General features: G+C 41.0%; 1 long non-coding RNA gene across 1 annotated transcript in view; it reads right to left on the bottom strand.

Moving 5' to 3' along the window:
- LOC127059989 (uncharacterized) overlaps window positions 1-12,423 on the bottom strand; it is a 72,561-nt gene that overhangs the window by 5,007 nt on the left and 55,131 nt on the right. Inside the window, exon 4 of the long non-coding RNA XR_007778431.1 lies at window positions 4,024-4,173. This is a non-coding gene — a long non-coding RNA (uncharacterized LOC127059989). The remainder of the gene's footprint in view (window positions 1-4,023; window positions 4,174-12,423) is intronic.

Below are 12,423 nucleotides of genomic sequence, written 5' to 3'. Positions count from 1 at the left end.
GGGCCTTGTGTAAATGCAGTAAACATGAAGAATTTATTAAGTTTTTCTTATTCCAGGTGGAGATTGTTAAAGGCAGGCTTACTTCTCCTGGACTGTACAAAATTAACTTTCTTGGAGTACAAAGTTTCCCTAAACACCTTAAAATCAGCCTCAGTCTGGATGGTCTGAAAAAGTGGCAGCAGAAGTAACACAAGGACACTGAAAATAAGGAAAAAGTCAGTTTGGGGGGGAGCTCAATCCCTGGCAGGCTGGTGCCCCCCCCCTGCAAAGACAGGAAGCCACATTAGGGAAAATCAAACCAAAATTGTCCTCAGAAAGAAAAGAAGAAAATGTAGAGAGGCTCCAGCCAGGGCCACAAAGGAGCTGGAACAGCAGCTCCCTGGGCTTGCTTCAGGTCAGGCATTTTGTGCCTCTTCCCTGCCACTGCCTGAGTCCTGAGTCAGGTCCAGCTCCCTCCCCTCCCTGTGCTGTGCCCACCTCCCCTACACCTCTCAGCACCCTCCCACTTCCTAAAACAGGGTCAGACAATCTCTGCTGGGTGCTGGGACTTGGCTGGGTTCTGCATCCAGCACCTCATCCCTACTGCCTGTGCCTTCTGCTAAGATTTCTGGCTGCTTGGGACAGACTTTGTAGTTTGTTTGTACAGGCTGTAAAAACAGGGTCTAAATTTAGGGTTTCCACATAATGGCTATCATTATGCACTCCACAGTAAGTCCAATTCCTCATAATTAATTAAAACTACTCAGGTAGGAAGGTCAAGACAAAAAAACTCTTCCTGTTGAATTGAAGCACTTTTTCCATTTTCTTAATAATATTCTAACTGAAGTTGAATTGTTGTGGCCTAGACTTCTTTCTATCTGGCATTTTAGATCACGGTGATTTCATAAGGAGAGGACCTGATTCTGACAATTTTAAGAATTTGTTCAGTCTCAGCTAATCAAACTCTTCCTATGGAAGATCCCTAGCAATGCCTGCCCATGCAAATGAATCATTCTCTCTTCTCATCATGTTCAGTGAAACTTGTTATTCTGATTCTTGCTACTAACGAAATTTCTGTTATGTTGTCCATTATAATTGAGATGAACCTTATGTTTTATTGAGGAAATCAGAAGAAAAACATCGGAAAGCTCACAACTTTCTAAGCAATCAAAAACCTGAAAAACTCTGGTTGTTTGTTTCTCAACATAGTGTGAGTCTGCTTAAAACTGAGATAAAAATAATCTTAATTTCCACAATATATCAATTTTTTTACTTAATGAGATTTCCAGATGTCAGAACCCCTCAACTGCAGCTCAGTGGCAAGAACCAGTATTTTTTTCTGCAGGCAAAGTTAAGATCCTTCTCAAATCTCATAATGTTTTTAAGGCAAATTGTTAAGGTATATCAGGTAGGCTATGAAAAGCTACACAGAATATCAATATATAACACCAGGGTGAATCCTCTTTCTTTTTAAATCCTCCACAAAGTCTCATAGCTGCATACTCTGCTCCACTCATTGTTAAGAGTCTAAATCACAGGAAAGCTTACCAACATCAAATGAGACTATTTCAGATATGAACAAAGGAAAATGGCTGCTTTGGATTGCACACACCTGATTTTGCTACAAAAAAACTGGGCCTGCTCCTTATATATTTCCTATTTAATTAATTTATTATTGATAGTATTACGTGTGCTAAGAGATCTTGCTGAGTTCACAGGTTACCCTGGTAACAAAAATGAGTGTGCACATTTTGCTGCAGCTGTGTTTTTGTTGCTCAGCCTCAGCACACACCTCTCCTATTCCTACCTGTAGCACAGACAGTGGTTATGTGTGTGAGTTAGGAAAAGGTGGTCAACATCAAACCTGAATGTTTGCATCCCTAAGCGCCACCATTGCACGCTGATGGAAATTTGTAAATATTTAATCAGTTCTGAAATTAACAGAAAACCAGAAATTGCACGGTGCCTCTGGGGTGTGCAGAGCCTGGCTGCTGGGCAGGGTGGCAGGGCACACACAGCCTGCCTGCTCTGAGACCCAGCCCTGGCACACAGCAGCCAGCTCTGCTGCTCGCTGCTGGGGTGAACTTGTCTGCAGGCACTCAAGCACAGCTCAGTAAAATCAATGGAAGCGTTTCCATCAGGCTCCCTGGGTTTCGGGTTGCCTTGGCTCTGTGCACCATAAATGACAGCTGTAAGAGCGTGGTGTGGCTCTGTCAGTGCACCAGGATGGGGCAGAAAGTGGTCAGCATCATGGAATTGTACAGGAATGTCATCACCGTACATAAAACAGAGTCCTATGTTCACCCTGCACCTGGCGTGCTGCAGAGACAATGATCACCTAGTGGATTCCTCTATTCTTCACACAAATTTAGTGGCAGAATTCAGTTCCTGCTTACAGACAGATTGCTGCAAAGGGAATTGCTACCCAAAGCCAAATTCTGACCTCGCTTGGCGGATTGTAAATGCAGAGTGAACTCTGGTGAAGTCATCTGTGCTTGAAACAGCGTAAATGAGAGAGAATTAGGAACTATATTGTAAAAATTCAACACTTGGGGTACTCTGTGAGATAATGCATCAGGCCATTACAACATGAGTGGATATGTTTGTACGTTATCCTAAGAAAAGTCGACTTTTGATCTACTTTAAGATTATTTGTGCTGTTATGTCTTCATTGTAGATTCTAGCATTGATGATAATAGCATTAACACTGCAGCCCCTTCTGATGTGGTGTCAGTTACGCTCTTCACTTTCATGGAGCAACACTTTGAAATTTCAAAATACTTGAAGATACTGTAACAGCCAGTGCTGCCAATATAGCATGGAACTGCTACTTCACAATTCAAGTAGTCAGCTATTGACTCGTGGCAATCTATATCTGCATTAAAATGGTGAGTTTTGGATTAATGTGGAGCTGAAAGCCCAACTGAGGCTCTTTGCTGCCAGCCTGTCTCTGTAATTGCAGCATGGATTTCACCAACCACAAAGGGCAAAATGAATGTGATCATCCCCAGCAGTCGATAGCACATTGATTTTTTTCACTCTACGATTCGCACAAATATTGAAGCTCATTTTTTAAGCAAGGAGGATTATTAATCTACATTTCTTTAAAAATAAGTCCATTTTGAAGCACGGTCGCTCGCAGGGCTTATTTAATGTGCAATATGCAAATCAGATAAACAAAACATTCTTTTATTTCTTTTGAAGCAAAAGGTGGCATTCCCAGCAGGCTGTGAAACCTCATCCCCACCATTGTGCTGTCATGTGTCGTATTGTTTGGTTAAGAGATTAAAGAAGGAAATGTTGGCGGGGCTCGTTCTGGTCAATGGTCGGCATTTCTTAGTTTGGTTTCATTTTCACTAACCCTGAGGTTGTAAACAGACTGTGTACAACATCACCTGTGGTTCCTAAGATGAAACAATGATTCAAGGCCATTTCTTCCCTAAATGGATACTGTTAATCTGTGGTATAACAAATATACTTTAAGTCGGGGGGGCGGGGGGGGGGAAGAAATGTTCCTGACAAGTAGCAGTAATGTTTCTGAGAACTACAACGTTTCTTTTCATCACTGGCATCACCTGTTTCTGGAATTACGTCTTCAACTGTGTGACTGTGAGAAAGCTTCAGTATTGAGGACTAGATTTACTTCTCCACCCTCTGCGTGTACACAAATGGACCGTGGTTGTTAAAATGTTTCAGCTGTGAAATGGGCTGCTGCCCTGCATGAACAACATATATTCAGTCAGTCCTAGATAAGCTGCAGTCACTTGCATGTGAATGTACTATGAGCCATAGAGTAGCTATAAGTTGACTTGTTTGACTGTAGACTTTCCTGGTTCTGGTTTTACCTTCCTAATTCCACAGGTCAGAATGCAGTAAATTTCTCCAAGTCTGCATTTCCACATCACTTGAGTCATTTGCTGGGCCAGCTCTGTGCTGGATTTGGTCTATTTGTTGAAACTTTTCTCAAGGGAAAAGGGAACCCATGATAAGAAACATTCCAGTGGCTTTAATGAAAAAGTAGCAAACGAGCACAAATTAGATTACCTTTATAAATGTCTAAGGTCAATCAGGGCTCTCCTGTTCCTTCCTTCATCCCAAGGCAATATTAATGAATGCAAAACTCCTCTTTGCCGAGGGGCAGCCTTGAATATCAAGTCTTCCTTTGGATGGATTCAATTCAAACCCCTGGTAAACCTTGAAACAAAAGTGGGATGGTACAATACAATGTTAAAAAAAAAAAGGTGAGAGAGAGAGACGTACTATTCACCACTTGCTTTGGTCTTTCCAGAAGCACTGAATCACAGCCTCCCAGAAACAAACCCTTATTCAAGGCAGTATTTCTTATTTCCCACCATGTTCCCAGTTAAGTTGATGAAGAACCTTTCATGAGTCAGAAATGCTCTTTTAGGTAAATGTGACTGAATAAGATGCATTTGAAGCTGATCAGGCTCCTCAATGTCATAAACTCTGCTTCTGGTTGTAACTGTTTGTCCCAGTAAATCCTCAAAGTAGAGCAGTTGCTGTGTGTCATTAGCTGTGTGTTTGCTTTCCTCAGGGTGTTTAGCTACTTTCACTGCAGCTTTTATTGCACTTAGCACTACAATAACATCTCGGAATGCCCTACCTTCAATTCCAGAGAGCGGACAAATGAACAAACATTAGTCACACACAAAGATAATTCCCTGAAATAAAATACCTTTCGTACCATGATCTGAAGAAGATCAAAATTCAATTTCCTTTCCTTCCCTAAGTGTAAGAATAGCCTCAAATATGAAACATTTAAGGCATGAACTGTGCTTGCTGCTTTTAGTGTGCAGAATAACGGGACTGCAGGTCTCAGCTCAAAGCCAGGTTACAAACCCTGCTGCTGCAAGGGCAGTTCCAGACTGAGTAGGTGGTGGCTGGTTGAGTTGTTCTGAGAATCTTCTCTTCTTTCTTTCATGACAGTCACCTGCCACGGAGGATGAATTGTGATGAAAGATAGCAAGTCATGCAGAGCCTTCCGGGCATGATAAATAATGCAGTATAGCAGGTGTATATAAAACAATCTCTTAACTGATTATATTCTGAGGTGACTACTTGATTACATTGTGAAATCCCTTGGCTGGACTTTTTCCACTACTCTGGACATTTGGAAATAGAAGGAAATTTTCCAGAGGTACTCAAGCAGAGGTATTGTGGCCTTCCCCAAAGGCTCTCTTCTATCTACTATTTATGCCCTTTTATCTCCAGCTGGTTTTTTTCTAACTTCCTGCTGTCCTGCACACATCCTCCTGCTTCCACTCTAAGTGGGGATTTCAGGTGACATAAAATCACTTCAGAGGACTGACACTGACTGACCAACAGCAAAAATGGCCTAAGGCCATAATTTTGGAAGGCATGGGATTAAAACAATGTGTCTGCAACACAGCAAAGCAGCTCACACGTGGCTTTTTGTCTGTTCATCAAAGTAGTAGCAGAGTTCCCCAACATGCAGGAGCCCTTGCATGGCCAGAGTCATTCTGATCAGTGGGGTCAGCTTTGGCAGGGTCTGTCTGTGATACTGATGGCAAGGCTGAGAATAGCTTCATGTGTTTGCAGAACCATTTCTGCTGCATGGCTGTGTGGCTTCTGATCAGTGACCTTCCCTTCTGCCCTTCTGTCAGTTCTTTGGTGATGGACAGACTTATCACAGGGAAAGAGACAATATCTTTAAGGGAAAAGGTTATTCTTATTTCCAGCAGATTTTACCTAGGAGATCATGGACATAATACACATTTAAAATAGTAAATTCTCACAAAGGAGGATCATGCCCCACAGCACTTGCCTTTGTTTTCGGGAATGTTTTAGTCTCCTGACTAATTAACTAGTATTTTAAAATAGATATAAATTCATTATATTAGAATGTACTTTCCAAATCTATTTCAAAGTGAAATAACTTTATCTGTTAGCTTTTCTGTTGATTCAGGGTACTTGCAGTCACTGTCATGCTGAGTTTGTTTATGCCTTCTGGTTTTGTTTCTATCTGAGTCTCTGCATACTTAAATGTAATAGTAAAGCTTTTAAGAAAGACAGGATGGTCTTGGGGTTAGAGCACAGTAATAGGATTCTGGAGACCTCAGGTCTCAGTGTGATGCTGCCACAGCCTTCCTCTGTGATCTTAGGCAGATTACTTAGCTTTGACTGATTCTCCTCCTCTGTAAAAGGCACATTAGGATATTAAGCTCTTGGAGAGTCATATATTAAATATATATATTAAAAAAGTACAAAGAAATGGATTTTGTAAGGGCAAAAAATCAACAGCCCACTATCCTGAAGCCATGAGGAGAAGGATGTTGAATTCTTTTTCAGAGCAGTGCTGCATCATAAGCTCTCAATTAAAGCTGTAATGGGAGCAGAGAATACCTGCATTTTGCAGTGCTGGATAGCTAATGAGCTGTGCAGGGAAAAAGCAGCCCAAGAACAGTTACAGAAGTGTGCTCTGTGCAGTTTAGCTCGTTTGCTCTTGGGCATATCAGCTCTGTTTTAACTAAGCACTGAGAAGGCTGCCATCAGTTAGAATACTCAAATTATCAGTGTGCAGCTTGATATAAGCTTATGTGTCATGTAAGTTTAATATGAACAAGGTGCAGGCACTTTTGTATACAGAGCATCACAGAAAGCACCTCCCCATTCCTTTGCAAGGGAATAAATATGTTTTCTTCATGGTTAGAGAATCTTCTTTACTTACTTATTGATTAGCTGAGTCAAGCAAACTTGTTAACCTTACCTAATGCATTTTCACCCTTCATTTGCTGCAGCCATAGTTTAAAATTTGTGCTTAAATGAAAGGACTCTTCCTTTTTCCACCAGTGACTCCACAGTGTGCAGCTGTGGGTGGCATTGACCCCTGTTCCCCAGCTCTCTTCAAAACCACCTTAGATATTTCTTTGGAGGCAGGAGTGTCAGAAGAAGAGCAGGGATTCTCCCTCGGTCCCTTTCATAAAAGAGCAGAGAAGGCAGGACTCATTTTGGCACTGCCTACAGCCAGAGTGGTGGTACCAGCTTTCAGCATTGCTGAATGCTCCTGGGTACCCCTCCATGGGGCCAAGATTTACACACAGCCCACAGAGAGGTGTGAGGCCTGACCTCAACCCACTGCAAAATTGGCATCTGGTTGATGCTGTCCTTTGACAGGCCCAGGAAGGAGCAGGGAGGGCACACCTTGGGGATTGAGGAGGCTCTGTGGGGAGGCAGAGGGAGCTGCACTGCTGACTTGCTACTCCACACAAAGAGCTGCCTGAGTTGGGTGAGGTTTGAGAGGAATGTAAAAGGTATCCAGATATCAACATAAAAGGTGTCATTCCTAAAGTGTGCAGGAATAAAAGACAAATGGTAATAGGTCATTCTGGAATCAGAATCATAATGACAGAAAGAGAGCTGGGAATGAAAGAAAGGGCAGATAAATGTCAACAGTTGGGGAGCAGAGATCATGAACTCTCTCAGATGGAAGAAAGTGCTCAGAATATTCAGCAAAAGCAAGTTCGATTGTAAAATAAACTTCATCCCTTCAAATAGCAATGTTTTCCAAGGTGGTGTGACAGACAGATGGAGAAAAGGGAAAATCCATCAGAGATGAGAGATCCAGCCAGCCCATGGAATGAATGATAGTGATACACAGACACAGGTGCTCCTCTAAGATGCTGATGGCAGATTATGTTTTGTCTCTGGAAAGGGAGGCAATGATCCTTCTCACACCAAAGAAAGGGGAAGAATGTAAAGTGAGAGGGAAAAGTAAACAGGTATGGAAAATGAAACGTAAAGCACATGGATGGAAAGAAGGGCCTGTCCTTCCCTTATGGTGAAACAACCTCCCTGCTTTGGGAGTTTATAGAGCTGAACCAATGTCCATCAGCTGAGAATCCCACCTTGGAACATGTGTCTTGGGCACTATTTATACAAGACATTTACCCACAGGAAGCTCATCCAGTACTCATCCAGTGTTTACATCTTGTGGCTTTTTCTTAAGTATCACTGCATATGGCCAAGAGGTTTCAGGACAGATATCAGGATGTGCTGACCTGGATCAGCAAAGTGCAGAACTCATCTGCTTCCATGGCAGGTTGATGGAATAATAATACACTTATAAATAGTGTCTCAATGCAGCTCCTCGTGCACAAAAATAATTTTTTTGCATTGGTTTTTGAAGGTGGTGGCATTAGACTACTGGAGGGTGCTGATGTACCAAGGGAGCCAAGCTGGTGTCCTCAGCAGGAGTTTTGCACCCTCTGAAAACTGAGGCACTATAAAGTCCATGTGAACAGCCCACACTGACATATAATCTATTTTTTTTCCCTGTGAATAAAGACTGTTCCAAAGATTCTTAATAGAATACATTTGAAGTACATTAATTTAAAAAAAATTAAAATCCATAATGTTCACAGCAAATGTGCAGTATTTGACAGATAACAAATCACATTACCTCAGCTCTGAGGCTGTCCATCAGACACATTTGATATGGAAGTGGTTGGTTTGAATTGGCTTGAGAAATTAGAGGGCACAAACTTCATAGCAAATGATGGGGTAGCTATATTTGCTCTGTTTCTCTTTGTCAGCCACCACTGAACAGTCCAGTTTTGACAACTGTGCCAGTTATTTTAGTCTACAAGTTGATCTTTTTGACTAAACATTGAGTATTCATTGTTTTCTAACTTAACAGTGTCTATTTGGTCAGCACTGATATAGAATATCCTTCTTGATCTCTGATCAGGTATCTGAAAATATTCACCATAAGAGTGGGTGGGGTGGGAAGGTGAGTGATGTTCAAGATGGTTACACAAATACTCAAAACGTGATTTTCAAAAATTATTTTTCTTAACACAAAAAGAAAATATCCCATAAGCAATTCAGATGACCACACAAGATAAAATGCATGATCCAGACAAAATCAACTTCTTTCTTAATTTGAACTGTTGTCAAACTATTCTCTTTTTTGTAGCAATTGCTCAGCTCTATCCAGAGCCTTGCAAATCACAATAATAATAATAAAAAAAATAACCACTGCCCCAGCTGGAGAGATGATCAAATGCCTCTTACCTTTCTGAAAAACTATTTGTCACTATTTTTCCTCTCCCACAGTGACATTGCCTTGTCGTGGGTGTAATTTTTTAGCATTTCAAAAGCCTGTTGTTGATTTTCATACAGAGAGTATAGATCTTTGCAGTACTTCTCCTTCATTATTTGTAATTTACATCTTTCCCTACAGTCTGTAATAGTACTGCAATAGTCCCTCTCTCAGTTTTTGTCCTGCTGTTACTTTACAGTGTTCTATATAGAATTTTGGGACTTGCTAGTGAAATTAGTATGATTTGATTCAGATTTTTAATTACTGTAAAAGCTGTGTGGAGTGGATGAATCTCTACTAAATGTCAAGTCCAAACACTTGGGCACACACCTGAGCAGAACTGTGAGGCTGTGTGACATCTGAGTTATTTTGTGGCCAGGACAGAGAACAGTCTCCCTCTGTGCATCCCTCTGTCCAGCTGCTCTGGAGCTCCTGCCACAGGCCCAGCTGAGCTGACCTGCAGCTCCAAAACCTGCATGTGAAAGGGTGTCTGTGCAAATAGGTCATTTTCAATGCAGACTAACTTTGGAATACTTTTGAATTGGTTTTGCATCTTTTTAATCTAATATTGCTAATCCTTGAGTAATAAATAGAATTGCTCTGGTTGGATGCTTTTCTCTGCTGCTGTATGGTGTTTCTGAGGTTTCATTCTGCTCAGAGAGGGCTTCAGGGTTAATTTATATCCATTTAGCTAACTGGTGCAATTTTAGTGCTTGTTCTCTTTTATATCAGACCAAGACTGATTATGCAAATTTAGTTCATGCTTGTAAATTCATCAACACAAATTAAACCAGTGTATGAACACTCTTGTGGAAAAGTTGCTTCAATTTAATCAAATCAGTATCAAACAACACTTTCTGTGCCTTTGTGTCCAGGCCAGGCCTTAAAGGCTTTAGGTCACCTAACAAAAAGAGAACAAGTCACTTGCTAAAGCCCTAAACTCTTTGGGAGAAGCTCCCTCTTTAGCAAAGTGAATTTTACAGTGCCAAGCACAGCAGGAGACTCTTCACACACTACTCACTGCAAATCCTGTATAGCAATGTAAACATTCATTTTGTAAGAATGCACCTAGAAGCCGTGCTGATTATTATGGCAGTTACATAGCATCCTAATTAGGTTTCTTGGTTTAGGGGGGCTTGTCTTTGCTGTAAAGAAAATCAGATTCAGACAGTGGAACTGATTTCTAAAATCATCTACAAATAAATTCATCCCTGGGCTAAAAGCCAAATGGAGCCTCCAGATGCATGTGAATGCAGCTCCCGTTTTTCTAAGAAGAAATGTCTGTGTTCATTGAAGAACAGAACTTTTCTGTTCCAGAAGCCTGGCAGAAGTTTTAAGGACAATGAAGAAAATAATATTTATAAAAGCAGGCATCATAGCAGAGAAGAATGCTCACACTGCTGTGATTTCAAAAGTTGATCCTGAATACTTATCAGCAGGTGAAGCACAGAGTGCTTAACTTCTCACCATCAAAGAACAGTTCTAGCAGAATTTCATAGTGAATTAGGGAGAGAGATAAAGCAGCTTAGGGGATCACACTGTTTTCCTTGCTCTAATGAACTTCTTTGTTGATGATGAGGAGTTACTCCTTCTGTATTCCTTCCTGTTGTCATAGATCCAGCAGTGCTGCCACAAGGTTTCATCCAAACAGAATAATTGGTCCAATTCTTTTTGGGTATCTTACTGTTTTGTTATTTAATGCATCCTTCTTTCTCCTCTGTCCCTTCCCTTTCATTAAAGATGGAGAACTGGAGGACTTCAGCCCTAAGGGGGTTAGAGATGAGAGAGCACAAAAAGATTCCCCATATGAATTCATTTTAAGAATCTCACATTCTTTCAACACATTATTTCTTAGGACATTCATTCCTTCTCAGTGTTAACAGCACTGAAAGTGAGAAGGTATTTGCAACCTCCACTCACTCTGCTGGTGGAAGGAGACACTTTCACTTGAATTAAAACAAGTTGCATACAGTATTCAGTGTCCCATAAGTAGCACTTCTACCTAACACTTGATCCTGGCTCCAAAACTAAATCCACACTGTAGCAGTAGTAGTAGTACCCTTGTGAACTCAACTCAAAATGCTTTTTAGTGTACTGTGTTAATTGGTTTTGTCTTTTTTAAAAAAAAGCATAATGGTTCTTCCAAAATTAACTGCAGCTGAAAAATAACCCAAGAAAGACTTAAGCAAACAACTGCTCCTGAAGTGGGGAGTGCCCTGGGAGCCCTACAGTGAGGGCAGAACTCAAATTGCAAATTATGCTTTGATATATTGCTAGATATGGCAAGATGCCCTGTGTTAATTCCATTTTAATTAATGCAGTTATATTGTGTGACATCTACTGAAATACATATAATCACTTGATAATAAATTGCCAGGTGATTTATGTTACCATTTAGCTCTTCAAAAGGTCTATTTGGTTGTCAGACTCCCAGGCTGGATGTGTGAAACTCACCATTGTAAGATATTTGCTCTATTTTCTTCCTTCCCTTGTGAACGTTTCCCTCCTCTACCAGGAATTCAGTTTTATTAAATCAGCTGTGAGATTCCTGTGCTTATAACACAACTACTTATCCAACAATGTTCCTATTTTGTCTGGTTGAACATCTGGGGTACTTATTTATTTTAAACATAATTTCAAGTCAAAACTTCCCTTTGAGAACTGGCTTGTCTGGGAATTGGTACTGGAATCCTCTGTCTACACAGATGCTAGTGCTTAAATGTTATTAACATTTATCAGTTTCTTGCATGGTGTGACATGGTTGCTCTGAGCACGAGTCTCTTCCCAGCAATATGTGCTTGTGGGCAAGTTCATCGTCATTCTGTGTCTGGGATTTTTGAGAGAGTCTAACATCCTACAGCTCCAAGAACATTGGGGCTGGGAAAAGAATGCCAAAACGACCCCAGCAAGGTCCCAGTATTTCTGCTCCTACAGATTTCTGATCTGGACCAGCCATGGTATTGGGTTTGGGTTTAGGGTGAGGGTTAGGAATAGTGTTGGGTTTGAGGGAGTCAAATATTGGTTTTACCCAGGCTTCTCCCCCTGGGTTTTCCTTCTGATAGACTCATGGTAGCTGAAGTATGTATGGTCTACATTAGGAAGTGATGCAGTGAAATGAGAACCTTTTGGCTTAGTTCTCTTTTTGGCTCTCTGCTGATTGAGGTGAACCAATGCATATTAGGTGGAAAAGACTGGAAATTTGCTTGTAAAATGCACTGTGCTCCCAACCAAAACCTTAGCATAAATGCAAACAGAGTGAACTGAAAAAAGACTATCTCTAGTTTTGCATCAGTAGATTAAATTAGAATTTATGTTATTTTCTTTTGAGCCTCTTTTGCTGCCTGTTAGTGCCCCTCTTAGTT

The sequence above is a fragment of the Serinus canaria genome, chromosome 10 (assembly GCF_022539315.1).
Source record: "Serinus canaria isolate serCan28SL12 chromosome 10, serCan2020, whole genome shotgun sequence".
NCBI lineage: Eukaryota > Metazoa > Chordata > Aves > Passeriformes > Fringillidae > Serinus > Serinus canaria.
Note: the sequence above shows the minus strand (reverse complement) of the source record. Positions and strands in the feature narration are given on the sequence as shown.